The following is a 20,091-nucleotide window of genomic DNA, read 5'->3' on the forward strand; positions in this document are numbered from 1 at the left end:
CAGACAAACAGACTTGGCTTCCTTCCTTGCGCTTCTCGTCCCCTCCCATTCCTTCCACTCTCCTCCCTTAGGAACCCACGTTGAAGCCCCGCGGGTCGGGGCAGCAAGTTCTTTTATTCCAATTTTAATTACTAATATTAACTCTCAAATCACATAACACATAGTAAATCTCTTTCTATGTGTGTGTATATGTGAGTTACAGGGTTAATATACATTGAAGAAGCTACAAGAATGTTCAAGAGGTTTCAGAAGTGGGCTGATAGAAATGCAGTAGTCTTTATTGGTGGGACAACAAACTCAGACTGAATGCAGAGAAACTGTGGCTATCCAGCTGTGGGAGAGTCAGGGATGAGAGCAAAGTCGGCCGCAGAGACGAAACGGCAGAATCTGTTTTGGGGGAAGGAATGGCAGGTTCAGATCCAAATGGGTGAGCAGGTAGATGGGAAGACAGCAGTTGAGTAGGCCATTTCAACAGGGGGACCTGGGACTGACTACACGGGAAACCCAGGGACAGTCAGGAGTACTCTGCCTGCCATTCCCAGGGGACGAACGTACCACGTATCAGATGACAGGTCAGTGGGGCCCATGTCATCATAGTGATAGGTATTGTCTCAGCATTACTTTTCCTGTGAGGAGACACCACAGCCATCATTGGTCCATCACTGGAAGAAGTCAGGACAGGAACTCAAGCAGGGCATGACCCAATGCAGAGGCCGTGGAGGGGTGTGCTTACTGGATTGCTCCCCATGGCTTGCTCAGCCATGGCTTGTTCTTATAGAGCCCAAGACCACCAGCCCAGGGATGGCACCCCCAACAATAAGTTGGACCCTCTCATATCAATCGCTAATCAAGAAAATGCCCAACAAGTTTGCCACAACCTGATCTTAAGAAAGCATTTTCTCAATTAAGGTTCCCTCCTCTCTAGTGACTCTACCTTGTGTCAAATTGACATAAAAGCCAGCTGGTCCAGGTAGCCACCACTTTTTTGTGTCAAAGGAAGGGTGTTATACCTTTTCCCAAGGTCTTGTGAGTCCAGTAAGTTCTTGGGTCTAGTTTTCCTAAAATGGTTTTCATGTGCTTCGCATTCTCGTTAACTCCAATACGTAAGGTAGCACCTTTTCTACTCGCACAAGTCATTTATCAGTTTGTTGAAATCACAGATGGCTCCAGACAGATGGTGGCATTTGCTCAAATATCATTCATGATGCATAATCATCCTCCACCCTCAAAATGGAGTAAAAATTGCTTACAGAGCTGGGCACGGTGGTGGTGGTGGTAGCAGCACACACCTTTAACTCCAGCACTCAGGAGGCAGAGGCAGGTGGATCTCTTGGGTTTGTGGCCACTGTGGTCTATAGAGCGAGTTCCAAGGAAAGCCAGGGCTACACAGAGAAACCCTGTCTTGAAAAGCCAAAACCAAAATAAACCAAACCAACCAACCAACCAACCAACCAACCAACCAATCAAACAAACAAAGCAAATACCCAAACCAAAAAAACCCAACCAGACAAAAAACACCAACTGCTTGTGAAATGGAGTCTGTTTGGGCAAAGCTGTCTGAAAAACTATCATTTTACACAATATGGTGTAATTTAGAGTAGGGCACAACCTTATCTCAACAATGACACCGTCAGGATAGAAATTACCCAGGCCTGGCACAGGCAATCAAGGAGAGAAAGCAGAGGCTGTTAGGAGTTTGGGGACAGAAGTGGAGCAGGAGGTAGAGGAGGTCACAGGACCCTTGCTGGGGTGTCAGTCATTTCCCCTAGCTGGAGTGATCTTGGGAGGTGTTAGGGTGTGTAGAAATTGGCTGAGTGGGGTCCTTTAGGGAAGCTTCCATGAGGTTGGTGTCCTGGCTGGTGTGGAACCTTGGAGGCCACTCATGTTCTTGTAAGTAAACCCTCACTCAATAAACTCGACTATCAATGCTCAAACATAAGTCTCTCTTCAAAGGGGATAAAAGTTTATTCTGGACCCATATATGGGTGTCTCAGAGTCTGGGAACACAGATTTATATCACCCCAAATTCCATGTTCTAATTTTTGATAAAGATTTTTTATAGTAATAGAACAAAGAATGTAATAATAATTAAGGCAGGTGAAAACACATTGGTGGAGTCGTTGGAGGCTGACTCAGTGGTCAGGAGAATTTAATGCTCTTCCAGAGAACCCGGGTCTGCTTCTCATCTCCCACATAGTGTAACTGTGACTCCAGCTGAAGAGAGCCAGTGCCTGCTAGTGATCTCTGTGGGCATCAGGCATGTACATGGTGCGCACATATGTGTGTATATGTATATGTATACACACACACACACACACACACACACACACACACACACATATATATATATATATATATATACATACATATGCAGGCTAAACACTTATGCACATAAAACAAAATGAATGAAGCTTAAAAAAATATAGTGATAGAAACATCAGTTAGGCAAGTTAAACCCAAATGAGGAACTCTCTCTTACAGGCCTCGGATATATCTGACGCCACAGCCAGCCTTTCGGCTGGTGGGAGCGTGGTACCAGCTATACATTCCCAAAGACTTACTAATGGCCACAACGGTGTCAGTTCGTGCACAGAGCAGAGCAGCACACAGCTATTAAGAGGACTAAAGTGGGCCAAGGTAATTTGTCTCCGGATTCACAGCATTCCGTTCTTTCCATAATCACTAAATTCGTAATTGGTTAATAAGCCTTGCAGAAGGTTAAGTGGAAGAGTCTGTCCTCTCTAGAACTTTCTTGCGCAGTACAAGTTAACAAAACAACAGTGCTTATAAGAGTCTGATCATGGGCTGGAGAGATGGCTCAGAGGTTGAGAACACTGGCTGTTCTTTCAAAGGTCCTGAGTTCAATTCCCAGCAAACACATGGTGGCTTAAAACCATCTATACTGAGATCTGATGCCCTTTTCTGGTGTGTAAGATCACATACAGGCAGAACACTGTATAAATAATAAATAAGTAAATCTTTAAAAAAAAAAAAGAGTCTGATCATTTGTGGATGATCCTTTGATATAGATAGGTTTAACCAGCCTCTGCTATTGGGCTGGCCCTTTTCAACAATTCAGATTTATAGAATATAATTTAAGTGAATATGCTCCAGGATGTTTCATGGTGTCACTCTAAATGTGGAAAGGATATGAACTCATTAATGATATGTAATAGATGTTTGTGGGCATTGAGATTCATAATACAGGATTCAGAAGGCCACTCCAGGTTTTGGTCAAGTTCTCAAGCAACACCCTTCTCTTGGCTTGCTTCATTTGTCACATATAATCCATAAAAATAAAATAAAATAAAATAAAGATTAAAAAAACCTGAGTCATGGCTTTGTCAGTGTAGATCAAATGAAACTGGAGTTTGAAGGAGAGACAGAGCTTGGGGTTTGTGTGTGTGTGTGTGTGTGTGTGTGTGTGTGTGATGCTGAGCTGTGTTTTGGATACTCTAAGGTTTAGTATTAATCAAGAAGAGCAGGCGAACTTGGAGTGAAGACTCAGACTTCACTTCCTCCCTCATGTTCTACTCTGCAGGCTGGGAGACTGGCTATACACTTGGTTAGGGCCATTGGGCGGTGAATTGGAATCGCTGCTGGCGATGAAATTAAATGAGAATGAACACAGAAAGGAAGGGAGAGAAACATTCCCCACTTCTTCCTACTTCTAGACCTATAATCTCTTCCTAGGGCCCCTGCATTGGCCACCACCCTATCTGGGAGACAGTTGGCTGGGGTAAGTGGGAAATGGGTTTCAGAAGGCCAGGAGATCTGAGCACCGAGGCTGTGACCGTCCCTCTAGGAACTGGGCTAGTGTTTGCTGTTTGCATTAATGAGCACGTGTGTAGATGCACATTAAGATTGTTTGGTGACGTGAAGTAATGCAGCCTTCCCGTTTCCAGCCTGTCAAAACAGTTCCATCCCTACTTCGCTGCCACCAGGCACTACTGATGTCTTTTTGAGACGTGTTTTGACAGTGTAAATGGCATATAACGAAGTTCAAAGGAGGAGGATTCTCGTGGGTGGCAAATTCATTTTGAAGTCTGTGAAGTTTATAAAATGGCTTCTGCTAGGAGTGACCGAAATGCGGGAGAAGCGCTGAGTGACTTAGTCGCTTCACACCCTTCTGTTTGGAATTCAGCGTGGCCTCTTCTTCTTTTGAGGCACGTATTTAAAACGTGAGGGAACGGTGTCCCTCAAATGACAAAAGTACTGCTTTTCACGTGAAGACAAGCCTGTTCGCCGGAGACTGGCTCCTGGCTGTGTTTCACAGAAGTCCTCGACAGAGCTTCGGAGTTTCCCATCCCTCATTCCTTACAGTCTTCTGGAGGTGAAGAGGGCAACGGCACCTTTGCCCACCGGAGGGCCGGAGGGCCCCCTGGCACACAGACTGGGCCAGGATTTGGTGCCTTGCCCACGCTTGAGAAGGTGGGCATGTTGGGTTCTAGGTATCTCAAGTGTCAGAGCAGGGTTCAGGGAGGAGAGGCTGCCCTGGTTCCAGAGGGAGAAATTTCCTGGTGTTTTTTTTTTTTTTAATTTACCGTCTTTATTCATTTATTTACATGACTTTATTTATTTTATGCTTAACGGTAGTAGATTTGAAAAATTTACAAATGGGGAAATCAAAGTAGGACTGTGTGTGTGTGTGTGTGTGTGTGTGTGTGTGTGTGTGTGTGTGTGTGCGTCCAGGCAAGCTTATGTACCTACGAACTTTTCACTTAGTGCTTGAACTTGCAGTTTAAATATTACTTAATGCTGTAGAAATTCACAGCTGGAAAAATGGCCTTGGAAACAATTCATAGTTTCTCTCATTTATTGAACCATGGAAACTGACAGATGCCTGAAAGGTTCAGAAACTTAGGAATGCAATTAACAGGCAGGAGTGTGTGGTCAGGGCTTTATTTCAATACTTCAGCCTCGTTTCTCTTTTTTTAGGCTCATCCTGAGCCTTGAGAGCAGCAACAAAACACAGAAAGGCATTCTTCAGGGTGTGTGTGTGTGCTGAACTCAGGGCCTGTTCCTGCTAGGCAAGTATTCTATTGCTGAGCTCTGTCTCCTGCTCTTTTCAGTTTTTATCACAAGTGTGTGGCTGGCTAATACTAACCTCCTCTTTGTATTCCATGCTAGAGCTTTTGGGTAAGAGGGTAGAAAAGCTTGACATGGGAGGAAAATTGTTTAGGGCTATAAGGGGAATAGAAGCTAATTAAACTCAACTGTAAATTATATTAAATGAATTTAAATGTTTCACTAAGATTTCCAGTGATATAGAAGATGGACCGCCAGGAAGCTTAAGGGAAAACGCACTAAAACAACTCCCTAAAAAGTTTAAACACCCAATACAAGGCATCTCACAGTTGTCTGTAGTTCCAAGGGATCCAGTGTCCTCTTCTGACCGTCTTGGGTACCAGGCACACACATGGTGCATATCCTTTTATGTAGGCGAACATGTGTGTGTGTGTGTGTATGTTTATATATATGTTTGAGGAGTGGGAAAAACATTTTAATAAAAGGATCAATGAAGTTAAAACAGTTTAAGTATTTAACTTAGTTAAATTTTTTTTGAGAGAAGGTCTTTCTCTGGAGCTCAAGCTGGCCTAGAACTTACCATGTAGCTCAGGCTAGCCTTGAACTCACGGTGTTTCTCTTACCTCAGCTTTCTAAGCCCTTGGATTATAGGCACAAGCCACCTGATGACAGGAACAACCACAGGGAAGCAAACATGTCCAGGAAATGGTTATAGCCTTCTCCTCCTCCTCCTCCTCCTCCTTCTTCTTGTTCTTCTTCAAAAAATGAAGTAGATATTATATCCTCTCAGCAGTAATTCCTTATTATTCAAAAAGATGATTTTTATTGTTTTAGTTTGGGAAAACTAGAATAAAAATAGAGCAAAGACAATGATCGTTACAAAGGAGATGGTGAAAATGTTCTTTAAGCTGCACAAAGCAGCAATGACATTTAAGTCAATAAAAAAGAATTTGAGCACTGTATCCAGACTCTTAGAAAACTAAATTATGAAATGAAACCGTTCAGGAGAGCAGAACTTAGAGTTCAGCATTCCGACTCCTGAATAATAGACACCGAATAAGCCAAGGAAATAGACGTTGCTGAACATGTAAGGATACAACATTTTTTTCATAACCTTTAGGTTATTAGGCTTGGGAGCAGGAAGAGTTCTTTGTTTTAACAGAGCGATTATGGACATCTGAGGAGAAAATGACTTAAGAAGCCCTTTCTCACATGCACCCACATTTCCACTTAATTTTTAGAATGTGAGATGGTTCTTAATGTTGAAGACACCATGTGCCTTGACTGCGAGACACAGAGAGGTCAAGCCGGAAATGAGCTGGGAGCTAACTACCTGCTGTCTAGCTTTCACAGTGATGGGAGGTGCTGTGTAGGCTGTTGGAGGAGAACGGTGTCAGCGGTCTTACTCAGCTATCAGCTCTATGCACAGCGACACCAACCTGACAGGCAAGGCATGCGCACCTGTGTACCGGTGGCATGACTGTTACGAGTGTAACCAACCGAACCAACCAAACCAACCACTCTCTGATTGGCTTCATGGCCTACTTTACAGGAGGGAGTTCATGACCGGAACTATAAATCTGACTTAAAACAATCGCCCGAACAAAAACTCTATGCTTAAGGAGGTCACTTGCTACTGTAGTTTAGATAAATTGACACAACATCAAACTTTGTTCTAATATTTGTATTTAGATTGATAGACAATGTTATTTTCACCTTAATAGAGATGATTTTCTTTCTTTTTTTTTTTTTTTTTCGGTGAATGGCCATGAATGTAGAGACTCGTGGCTGTTTAATGGGCTGAGAAGACGTGATGGTTGAGTGCTCAGCCCTAAACAACACATTTTTAGCATCTTCTCGAAGGCTCAGGGAACATTGTGGAAGAGGGGATGGAAAGGCTGTGAGAGCCTGGAGCTAGGGAGTGGGGATGCAAAATGCCATCTCCTGGGCATAGCATGGCTATTGCAATCATGAAATCACTGCAGTTGCTCGCATGGAGCCTGTACAAGACAGGGCTGTTAACAGTCAGGCATAGACAGGGAAGGGCCTCGCAAGGTTCTGTTCCTCACTGCTGAGCAGATACCACTGGCTCCTGCTGGACTGTGGCAGAGGGGGAGTCGCTGCTTACAGTTGTCTGCCTGTGGGTGAGCTCCAACATATGGTACCAAAGTTCTAACAGAGGTGGCCCTGGTTAAGCTCAGTGGGTCATTAAAGAAAGAAAAAAGTCATGAATCTGTACTTGTAGGGAAGAGTGGGGGATGATGGGAATGGAAGGGAGATGAGAGACAGCTATGGGATGAGATTAATCAGAATGTATTATATACATGTAGGAAATAGACAAAGGATAAATTTACTAAAAAAAGGTGGAGCTCAAGAGTAAGACACCATACATTGGTCTCTGGTCTTTGCACTACACATGCGCACACCCACACAAACACATACATATGATACATGTATATACAAATGAATATATATAAATGTTTAAAACCCATGTATTGAATTTTTTCTCAAAAAATATTGTACCGAATTATTATGTTAAATACCATTAAACTTATAAAATATTATTAAAATAACATTATACATCAGATTGAAATCTCTGCACTTCTAGGCTCAGGCAGGAGGATTATGAGTTGGAGGCCAACTTGGGGTACACAGTGAGACCCATATTAAAACAAACAAACACTCAAACAAACAAACAAACACCTACTCCTGAAAGACTAGCACACTCTTAAAACAAACAAAAATAAAACGAATATGGGATGAGCAACAGAAGTAGAACTGTACTCTTCACAATACTGTCAATAATCAAACAATGAAAAAGCATGTGTGTGTGTGTGTGTGTGCACTCACACGTGTGTGCATGCGTACTCACACATGTGTGCGTGGAGGTCAGAGGAGAACCTTGATGGTTGGTCTTCATTTTTTTACCTTGTTTGAGACAAGGTCTTTCCTTTGTGGTCTGTGATTTGAACACAAAGCTATCTGACTCACAGGCTTCCAGAGTTTCTTTTGGTCTTACATAACTGGTATGGCTTTTTATGGATCCCGAGGTCCACACTCCTGTCCTTGGGCACCTGAGGCAAGTGCTTTCTCTACCATGCCGTATCCCAGGCTCTCTTGAAGTATTTTTAGCTTCTAAGAGGTAAAGAATTTGCTACTGTTGCTGCTGAATCCTGGACAATTCTAACTAGGACAGAGGTTCATAGACTACATCTGGAAGGGTAAAAAGATACTTGCAGTCTCTGTTCTGCAGACTAGGGGACTTGGGAATCACAGCCTGGGAAACAAGAAGTGATGAACGATCTATATGGTCTTCAATGTCTAGGTACAATAAATCTATGCTTACTATATTACTTTCTGCTCTGAAGTTGGGCCTAATGGTCTGAAGTTGGGACCATCAAATCGGTATGGTATTGTAAAATCTAGGATGTGTGGTCACTGCTACTGGTAGAAAAAGATGAGGAGTGGAGACAACACCAAGGCTAGAAGGACAGTTTGTGGGGAGGCTCTGCCCAGGAGTCCAACTGAAGCAGCAGAGGACTGGTAGAATTTGGGGCTAGTGACCAAGAGAAGAGAAGGCTGTGATGAAAGCAGATGAATGGAGATGTGGTAGTTTCAGTAAGAATGGTCCCCATAGGCTCATATATTTGAGTGCTTAGTCATCAGGGAGTGACACTACTTGAGAAGGATTAGGAGGTGTGGCTTTGCTGAAGTAGGTGTGGCCTTATTGGAGGAAGTGTGTCACTAGGGTTGGGCTTTGAGGTTTCAAAAGCCAAAGCCAGGCCCAGTGTTGCTCTCTCTTCTTGCTGCCTGTGGATCTAGATGAAGAACTTTCAGCTACTTCGCCAGCACCATGTCTACCTGTGTCCTGCTGTGCTACCCATCATGAAGATAGATTAAACCTCTGAAACTGTAAGCCAGGCCCAATTAAATGGTTTCCTTTATAAGAGCTGTCATGGTCATGGTGTCTCTTCACAGCAATAGACTACTGACTAAGACAGAAGATATGGAGGGAGGGAGAGAGAGAGATAGATAGATAGAGAGAGAGAGAGAGAGAGAGAGAGACAGGGACAGAAAGAGAAAGAGACAGAGGCAGACAGACAAGAAAGAGGGGGGAGACAGAAGGAGATGAAGTGGCAGGAGAGACAGAGAAGGACAAGACTATTTGAGGCAAAGACATGGAGTGATGGACTCTCTGGCTAGACCTTCTGGATACATAAAACGGGGTGACAGGGAAGCTTGGAACTGTGAATCTCCTGGGTTCGACTGCTGAGATGAGTGTGAACTAGAGTGGGGCTATACTCATCAGGCTGGATCCAAGGCTCTATGGTCTGTGGGTGGTGCTGGAGTAGCTGTGCATCTTAAAATTCTCATTCTCATATTCATAGGTCCAAGTGTTGCCAAGATTTCCAAGTTCTTAAAGCTATGATGTCCAAGAGAGAATTCCCCTAAATAGTAGGCAACCAAGAATCAGATTCCTTGGCACATGTATGTAACATGTCTTCTCTGTGGGAGGACATTTTAACACCCATCTAATTAAAGGGGAGCATGGCAGGGGGTGGGGCCCCCTGTGCTGTGTGACTCTCATTTCATATTGAATTAATTTGGTTCAAGCACACATTTCAATAGGAAGCCAGGAAGACAGAGCCTGGCCCAGCTCCAAAGAGTTACAAACGGCTGCCCTAGTAATGCTGGGTGATATCGGCCCAGTCTCTTTACACAAACCCTGTTGTCTCACTCCAGACTCTGGAGAAAAACTGCTTCCGCACACGAGAAGACCAAGCCTGCCATGCACCTGCAGCGCTGAAGTCTGTGTTAACTAGCGTTGTTGCATCTTATACTAGATGCCTTTGAACGATTCCTACTGGAAGATTAACAAAGCTCTGAAGGTAAATTTAAATTCACAAAAGGAGCTTATGAGCATCTTATCGAATACATTCTAGCTATACTGCTCAAGTCACAGGATCCCAAAGATTGGAACTTATGTTTCTAATTATTTCAAATGGGAAAAAAAGTAATTCTCGTTCTAGGTTGGCTCAGTAATGGCAGTGTAGATTCTGTCTGCTGGCATGGAGAGTGTTGTCTTCGGTGGGTCTACCCATCAGTCTGAGTTAATCATCGTAGAGTGTTTGAAGTGGATCTTTGTATGTGTGTGTATGTGAAACACAAGGGAAAAAAACAGGCACAATACACCTCTCTATTCTTGTTGTGATCAAGGTCTGCTTTGGACCTGAGTACCTTAACCTTTCTATTTTTAGAGATACAAAAATAGCACTTAAAACCATAGTTGGCCCCAATTATTTTAATGAAAACCCTTATCAGTGACATTCATAGGCATAAGTATATTTATGTAATTATATGGACTAGCTAACGTTAAAAATTTGGATGAAAACTCTGTGTGGTGGTCTGAATAGGAATGGCCCCTTAGACTCTTGTGTGTGAATGCTTGTCCCAGGAAGTAGCACTATTAGGAGGTGTGGCCTTGTTGGAGGAAGTGTGTCACTAGGGTTGGGCTCTGAGCTCTCCTGTGCTCAAGCTGTGACCAGTGTGGCACACAGTCTCCTTCTCCTACCTGCAGACCAAGATGTAGATCCCTCAGCCCCTTCTCCAGCACTGCGTCTGCCTGCACGCTGCCACACTTCCCGCCCTGATACTAACGGACTAAACCTCTGAACTGTAAGCCAGCCCCAGTTAGATGCTTTCCTCTCTAAGAGCTGCCGTGGTCATGACGTCTCTTCACAGCAGTAAAACCCAAACTAAGACACTTTGTTTACTAAAAGACTTTGATTTTGTAACGATCTTTTCCCCTGTGTATACCTAATGCAGGCAGTTGCTATCTGTAGGTGTTTCTGAACACCGTGTGTGTGGGAAGTGTTTCGGAAAAGTCGATAGCTGGGTGACGGTGGCATATGTCTTTAATTCCAGCACTCAGGAGGTGGACGTAGGCATGTCTCTGAGTTCGAGGCCAGCCTGGTCTACAGAGTGAGTTCCAAGACAGCCAGGGCAACAAAGAAAAACTTTGCCTAAAAACAAACAAACAAACAAACAAACAACAACAAATAAACAAAAAAGTAAATAGTTGTGTGGGAAAGTACAACATCCCAAATTACATAAAAATGAAACAGTCAAAGTACAGAGACTAGATTGTATGAGTGTGTACATATGCATACATACGTGTTTTTAGCATGTATGCTGTGCACTTTCTCCTTTATGTCTGCTAAAGAATACTACCATTACTTTCTTTGCAACAGGAGCCAGTAATGCCATACTTTGGGTGAACTTTTGCTAAAACTGACCAAGAGCGGCTGGCACCTGTGACTGCAGTATTGTTGCCACAAGGCTATGGTTGAAGGGTAGGACCTGCCATTTCTCTGCTCTGTGGCCCTCTGAGGCTCTTGTGTCAGTCTGAGGTGAATTACAGCAGTGCTTGAGGTTATAGTTCCTACGACTGAGTAAGAGTGAAGTCTGAGGACTCTGAAATGAGTTAGAAGGGCGCTGGACCCAACAGGAAAACAACCCCCCCCCCCCACAAATTGCTAGTTTCTCCTGCTTCCCTTTAACTTCTGATCACCAAAATATTTGCTGTGCATTTTTGAGGGGTGTGGCATTAGAAGAACCAAGAGGAAAGTAGGAAGGAGGCAGCTGCTATGTAAGGATTGGATTAGCTTTTCTATAATTTTACTGTAATGAGACTGACCAAAGAGCTTTTAAAAAATATTTGTTTATTTATTTTATGTATACGAGTGCTCTGTCTGCATGTACACCTGTACGTCAAAAGAGGGTATCAGATTCAGTATAGATGGTTGTGAGCCACCATGTGGTTGCTGGGAATTGAACTCAGGACCTCTGGAAGAGCATCATCTGACTCAGCTATCTCTTCAGCTCCCAAATAGCTGTTTTGTTTTTTTTTTAAATCCTGGAAAATTGTTATATTTAGACAACTATTGGGTCTACTGAGGACAACATGGAAATAACTATTATCCAGATTCACTTAGGGAAAAAATTTAGTTTAAGTTATTAAAAATTGATAACCAAATTTATAACATAAATGACTATATAAACTAAAGTCCCCTCCCCTGCCCCCTAAAAAATCACATTGTGCTAAAGATTCTGTGAGGCAGATTGACTGATTAGAACTGATTGTGGAGAGGCAGTTGTAAATCCAGAACTGAAATTATCACAGGCCATCGTTAGGTCCTTTAATAGACACTTGTGGCCCAGCTCTGTGTTGGACCTAACGCTGTCCCTCTGTCAGGTAAAACCCTTGGTAAACACCAGCTTCCACCGACCCCTAAGAGTGTTAACAGGTAGCATCCAAGACCTAGTCATATTTCCCTGCTTTGTCTTAACCCTCCATTCTACTTGTTGGCCCAATTAGCATATGACTTGATCCGTGGTTTTCTTTTGTTCCGTATCTATAAAAACGTTGTGAGTTGTTTCCATGTTGGAACGTGTAACTTGGAATAGTCTAAACATCTGTTTCTGGGCCACGGTTTCTCATATTTACCTGAGAATAAGCCATCTCTCTCTCATTCCCTTTGAGGTGAGACCATGTTTTCCAGCTGCAGCTACAGCGTTCTGAGTAACAATACCGAATTTTCTGGAGGATATATCTGTCATAATACCAGTATGTTGATGGGTTCGGATGCCTTTGTTTTGACATATTGAGTGTGGGATCTTGTTATAGATCTTGTTATACACCTGCTCAGTGAGAAATTACTCCTCACACTTAGAGATGAAGGTAAGATCGTTACATGAGGGCCTGGTCAGCTGGGGCTAACGTCCAGATAACAGTTGACCCTGACTGAGGATTTCATTAGTTTGTACATGCCGTAGGCTTCTGCTTTTTACACACACTGTCATTCTTAAATCTTCTTCAGGTGCCAGCCCCAGATTTCACCTTCAACAGTGTAAACACAGCCAGGAGATGGTAGGTCTGACCACTTAGGCAGGTCAGAGATTTATACAGCAAAGATATCACTCACTGTCAGAATTATTTTAGGGAGGTCAGTGTTGCTCTCTTTTGAACAGTTGTCACTCATCTCATGCCCCGCCCCCGGCAGAATTATGTTTTTCCTTATAAGAGCACAGGCGACGTAATGGCAGCCCCGGATTTGCTGCACTGTCCCCTACCCCCGCTGGCCATTAGAGCTTTGTCTCTGGTACAGGAACCGGGCCCTAACAGCTTGTCTAAGCCACTATCTCCTTTGCCATGGAGTCAGAGCCCGATGGCTGGTCAGTGCCTGTAAGTACACACCCCAGCGGGCTAAGTTTCCCTTGTCTCTGACAGGCCTGTCCGTACACTCCTTATCTTGGGGCATCTGAGGCAGCCCTCCCTTCACTAAGTTCCCCGAGTGTGACTAGCTGTCTCCTAAGCAAAACTATTTAAGTCTCCTGTAAGAGCAATTCCACCACTTTGAGTTTCTTCTACAATCTGTCATCTATTTGAACACAAGTGGGGCTTGTTGTGCTCAGCCCTGACTGGAGATGTCTTCGTCACACACCTCCCCTCACGGCCCAGAAATTGCAGAGGAAGAAGCGGTGAAGGGTGTAAGAGGCAGAGGTGGTGGATGACTTCAAGGAAACTGTTTTCCAGACACAGCGGGACAGACGCACACATGAACTCACAGAGACTGTGACAGCCTGCACAAGACCCAAACACACTCAAGCCAGGTGAAAATCCCAGCACAAAGGAGGGAAGCAGGCTCGAAGCCCCGTCCCTGGCCAAGCAGCTACTCACAAACAACAGCTGAGCGAGGGAAAAATCAGTTCTCTTCAGTGGTGTGGTACTCCACTGAACTACATTTATTGTCCATTATCCATTATCAAGCACATTTCAGAGCAGCCTCCATGCTCAGGAGCAGCTGGTTAACACAAAATTTGGACTTCATGTGTTTTAGTGGCTTTTAAAAAATTTTTTTAGATTAATTTATTTTTATTTATGTGTATGGATGTTTTGCCTGTGTGTATGTCTGTGCACCATGAGTGAGGAGTGCTCCCAGAGACCAGAGGAAGGCTTTAGGTCCTCCCGGAACTAGAGTTGCAGATAATTGTTAGCCATCATGTGCTGGGAATCAAACCCAGATCATCTGGTAGGGCGCCTAGTGCTCCTAACCACTGAGCTGTCTCTCCAGACCCTGTTTTTATTTTTGTCTTTACATAAAGTTGGGTGGGTGGGGGAGGGAAGATCTGGGAGGAGTTGGGGGGATGGGAATGGGGATGGAAAAGAGTGATAGGAAAGAATATGATAAAATATACTGCATAAAAAAGTGTTTTTTTTTTTTTTTAAGACAGGGTTCCTCTGTGTAGCCTTGGCTATCCTGGACTCCTTTTGTAGACCAGGCTGGCCTCAAATGTACTGAGATCTGACTGCCTCTGCCTCCCTGAGTGCTGGGATTACAGGAGTGCGTCATACCATGCCTGGCATAAAATTCATAAAGAATAAAGTTTTTAATGAGAGAGAGAGAGAGAGAGAGAGAGAGAGAGAGAGAGAGAGAGAAATGGGCCAACTAAGTCTTAAGTTAGCATCTGCTAGGAGGTATTTTTCTCTCCTTTGTTTTAGTATTTCCTACTCATTATCAACCTGAATTTTTACCATAGCCATTCTTAAGAAATATTCAACAATTGATCTCATGGCCAGTTCATGCTTTTTAATTTGTTAGTAAGATGATTAATGAGTGTGCTGGTCCAAGAAGGTTATGAAAATGGAAGAATGTTGGGACTGGCAAATGATAATTCCATAGGAAGCTAGTTTTTATTTTTTCCCATGAGTGAATGTTTAAAATCAGTTCTTTGAGAATTTTGTACAATCTATTTTGATCATGATCACCTCCTTCCTTTTACTCCTCCCAGATCCACTCCCTTTACTCTTACCCGTCCACTGACATTCGTGTCCTCTTTCTCTTCTTTTTTTAATTAATTAATTAATTAATTTACTTTACATCCCAATTATAGGCCCCTCCCTCCTCTCCTCCTGGTCCCACCCTCCCTTCCTCTCCCTCTTCCTCCCCCTCCTGTAGGCATAAGATTATTGTGTAATTCAAATGCTGATTTCTGTACCCCCAACATCTGGTTGCAATCCTTGTTCTGAGAATCTCTCATCTCAATGTTGTGTAAACACTGCACTGCAATTGTCCCCTGATATATCAATAAAGTAGTTTACAACCAATTGCTGAGCAGGGGAGAGAATAGGGCTGGACTTCCTGCTAGCCAGGGGAAGAGGAGTTAAAAGATGAAGAAGGGGATTCAACAACAGCAGAGATGCCCAGAAGAAACCAGGAGAGGGAACTCAGCAGCAAAAGTCACAAAGTGCAAGTATCTCTGGGGATGTACACTGGGAGAAAGCCAAATTAGCCTAGAGGGTTAAGAATAGATTAATAACTGCTCAGTTCTTGTGCTGTGAAGCTTGTTAAAATAATATGATGGAATCTCAATTATTTGTGTGATAGCTGGGCTAAGAGAGTAGGCCGGTTAAGAGAGAAGCAAACACAGTTTTGTAAAAATAACTTTAACACCCTCCCCTGCCCCTCAGAAAAGGGGAGTCCTCCACCCCAACACATCAAGTCGTATCAGGACTGAACTCATTCTTTTCCACCTTGGCCTGGCCAGGCAGCCCTGCCACAGGGAAGTGATCGAAAAGCAGGCAAGAGAGTCCTTGTCAGATACAGGCCTCGCTCCCCTTACTCCCTAGGGAACCCACATGAGGGCCAAATTGCCCACCGGGTACATATATGTAGGGGGCCTATGTCCAGTCCTTGGTTGGTGCTTCCATCTCTGCAAGCTCCCCTGCGCCAAGGTTAGTTGGCTCTGTTGATCATCTTGTGGAGATCCTGTCCTCTCTGGGTTCTACTATCCTTCCACTCACTCTTTCACAAGGCTCCCTGCACTCTGACTAATGCTTGGCTGTGAGTCTCAGCATATGTTCGATCTGTTGTTGGGTGGAGGCTCTCAGAGGACAGCTATGCTAGGCTCCCATCTGCAAGCATATCAGAGCGTAGTAGATAATAGCGTCAGGGGTTGGACCAGGCTTTGGTTGGACATTCTCTTTAATCTCTATCTTTATCCCTGCACGTCTTGTAGGCAGGGTAATGTTTCCCTCCCTCCACTAGGGGTCCTGTCAGGTTAGAGGGTCTCCATAAACCCTGCTACTAGGTGTCTCAGCGAGCGTCACCCCATATCCTCCCAAGAGCCTACCTTGTTGTAGGTTTTCAGCTTGTCTCCCCACCCCCAGATTCTCTTCTCTCTGCAAGCCCTCTGTCCCCCACCCCCACCATCTGATCCGCATCCTCATTTCCCTCAGCACTCCCTCTCCTATCCTGTTCCCTCTCTTCAACCACTTCCAAAGTCTATTCTATTTCCTCTACTCAGTGAGATTCAGGCATCCTCCCTTGGGCCCTCCTTGTTACTTAGCTTCTTTGGGTCTGTGACTTGTAGTTTGGTTATCCTGTATTATATGTCTGATATCCACTTATAAGTGAGTACATGTCACACGTGTCTTTCTGGGCCTGGGTTACCTCACTCGGGATGATCTTTTCTAGTTCCATCCAATAGCTTGCAAATTTCATGATTTCCTTGTTTTTAATAGCTGAGTAGTATTCTATTGTGTAAATGTACCACAGTTTCTTTATCCATTCTTTGGCTGAGGGACATCTGGGTTGCTTCCAGTTTCTGGCTATTACAAATAAAGCTGTTTTGAACATAGTTGAACAAATGTCCTTGTTGTATGGTGGAGCATCTTTTGGTTCTATGCCCAGGAATGGTATAGCTGGGTCTTGAGGTAAAGCTATTCCCAATTTTCTGAGAAAACTCCAGATTGATTTCTAAAGTGGTTGTATAAGTTTGCACTCCCACCAGGAATAGAGGAGGGTCCTCCTTTTTCCACGTCCTTGCCAGTATATGCTGTCACTTGAGTTTTTGATTTTAGCCATTCTGATGGGTGTAAGATGGAATCTCAGAGCCATTTTGATTTGCATTTCCAGATGATTAAGGATGTTGAACATTTCTTTAAGTGTTTCTCGGCCATTTGATATTCCTCTGTTGAGAATTCTGTTTAGCTCTGTATCCCATTTTTAAATTGGATTATTTGGTTTGTTGGTGTTTGATTTTTTGAGTTCTTTAAGAAGATCTTCACCAACCCTACATTTGACAAAGGAATGCGATCTTTTTCTTCTTTTAAAAAACACATTGTTAAGTTTCAAACCCAGGACAAACAGCTGAGGTCCCTGTTTAATATATCAAAGCAGACCTGGCCTCCAGGTTCTCCCAGCATCCCTTAGTCCTTATTTGTTACAGTGAATGGCTGTCATGCTCTGTCTCCTATACTGAACTCTGTAGCCCAGGGGCTGAGCTGTGCTTCTCCCAGAGACTTGTCCCTATATAATCCAGACAGTTGGGTTAACCATCTCTTTTGCAGCTTTTGTCTCCTGGCTGCTGCACCTTATCTCCCTTCCTTTCCTCTTTCCCCACATGGCCCAGCTCAGCCTGGTCACGTCCATTCTGGACTCTCCCAGATGTGTCTGCCTCTGGCAATGGCTCTCCCATATATCTGCAATTAACTTCCTTCTCCACCATACCTAGGCGCAGTCCTCTCTTTCCTTTCCTTTCCTTTCCTTTCCTTTCCTTTCCTTTCCTTTCCTTTCCTTTCCTTTCCTTTCCTTTCCTTTCCTTTCCTTTCCTTTTTTCCTTTTCTTTCCTTTCCTCTTTCCTTTCCTCTCCTTTCCTATTTCTTCTTCTTCTTTTCTTTCACACATCAAGTACAATTTATGTTCCTGTGTACCTTTGAATGTGTGATCTTCACTGAAACATGGTCACCCAACCTTCCTTCTTCTAGAAGTCATCAACTGCCAACTGTTCCTTAGCTGGTGGTGGGACTCTGTTGCCCCCTGTCCTTTCCATGATGAGATTTTGACTGGACTTGGTTTTTTTATTTTATTGAGCTTGGTTTTTTTATTTTTATTTTATTTTTTAAGATTTATTTATTATTTATACAACATTCTGCCTGCACAGTAGATCTTACTATAGATGGTTCTGAGACACCATGTGGTTGCTGGGAATTGAACTCAGGACCTTTGGAAGAACAGCCAGTGTTCTTAACCTCTGAGCCATCTCTCCAGACCCTGAGTTTTTTTTGGTCTTGTGTGTGCTGTGAATACTTATGCTTATAACTGCTACGTCTAGAAAACAATTATCTTATAGTCACCCACTGACTCTGGCTCTAACCATCTTTCTGTCCCCTTTTCTTTAGTGATTCCTAAGCCTTGGATGGGGGTGGAGCGATAGACATGTCCTATTTAGAGTGGAGAGGGATAACTAACAATAAAAACATTTTGAGAAAGTCATATGGAAACCTACTACTATAGAAGCTTCCTAAAATATTCACACACACACACACACACACGCACATGCACACACACACGCACGTGCACACACACACACACACAAATAGAAATTAAATGGAATTACTCTATAGCAGGGCAACCCTACTCTATACCACAGGCCAACAAATAAAAATCCATTGCCAGGAATGGGTTACCTCTTTTGGAGTTGTTGGTCAGTGAGGAATTATAGATAGCCTCCCACTCCCCATTAAGGGCTATTGTCAATGCTCTTGCTTACCCCCCAGAACTTGATGGTAAGACTGTTGCTCATGTCATATCTATGATTCACAAGATGCAGGGCAATCAAGTTGGTACTTACCTGGAGGTTTCAACACTACTGGCACACGCTCCTAGTGCTGGAAGGGGATAGGCATGCTGCCAGAGGAGAAAAGTAATCAACAGTCTTACCTATTGTGGGCTTTGTGAGCGGCAGGAATTGCTGGCCTGGAAAGAGATGCCTGTTGGTACAATAGTGGCATGAGCGTCGTGGGAGAAACCAACTACTTTCTGACTGGATTTAAGGCTTTACCTACAAGTTGAAAACCATATTTGGCACTAATCTCAGAGCCAGGAACCTGTGACTAGACAGGTTATAGGCTCCATGGGAGAACCTACAATCATTACTCTGCTATATTGATGTAGTAATAAACTATCGCCTCATGATTTGTTGTTACACCTATAGATTAGTGCGCGTCTTAACCCTTAACAGAGAAGTTTCTTTTTTGCAATTGATCGTGATCACCTCAGAGACTCACGTCTGTTTGAGGTGCAGAGAATAAGAAACAGAGAATAATAAACTTCCTGCTTATTTCTTTAAAATTTTTTCCTTTTTTTTTTTTGAGATTTCAAATTTTGTGTGTATGAGTGTTTTGCATGCACGTGTGTATGTGGACCAAGTACACGCCTGGTGCTCGTGGAGGACAGAAGAGCACTGGTTTACATGGAACTGGAATTATAGATGGCTGTGAGCACCCTGTGGGTTGTGAGAAGCAAACGTGGATCCTCTGTAAGAGCAATAAGTGCTCTTAAACGCTGAGAAAAAAAAAATGAAAAAATGGTTTTGTCTTATCTTGTTATATTTTATTTTGTCATGTGAGAAGTCTGTTCTTTGCTAATGAGAGACAGAAAGGGAATGGATCCAGAGGAGAGAGGAGGTGAGGGAGGAGTTGAGAAGAGCAGGCTGAACAAGCCATGGGGAGCAAGCCAGTAAGCAGCTCTCCTCCACGACCTCTGTATCAGCTCCTGACTCCAGGTTCCGGCCCTGTTTGTATTCCTGACCTGGCTTCCCTCAGTGAAGTCCCTCATGTGATTCAGGACATGTAAAGCCAAATAAGTTCTTTTCTCCCCAAGTTGCTTTTGGTCATGGTGTTTCATCACCCCAAAAGTAACTCTAAGACACTGCTCTACGTGGTAAAACTTTTGTTTACACAAAGGCCCTGCTGGATTTCAGGAACTTGATGTCCTACAAAGGTTGAACCCTTCCCCCACCCCCTTTTTTTTTCATTTCCTCTGCTAACTTTTTAAAACTAGCCAACCTTCAAAGACTGTGAGATCGGATTCCAGCCAACGGGGAAAAACCCAGCAGTCTTGCATTAGGATGGAAAAACAAAACTATAGAATTTCCCGACCCACGTGCTTGCTTGTCTGGTTTGGATGGTGATGCACACCCCATGCCCCGCCCCCTTTT

This window comes from Meriones unguiculatus, chromosome 9 (genome assembly GCF_030254825.1).
Source record: "Meriones unguiculatus strain TT.TT164.6M chromosome 9, Bangor_MerUng_6.1, whole genome shotgun sequence".
Lineage (NCBI taxonomy): Eukaryota > Metazoa > Chordata > Mammalia > Rodentia > Muridae > Meriones > Meriones unguiculatus.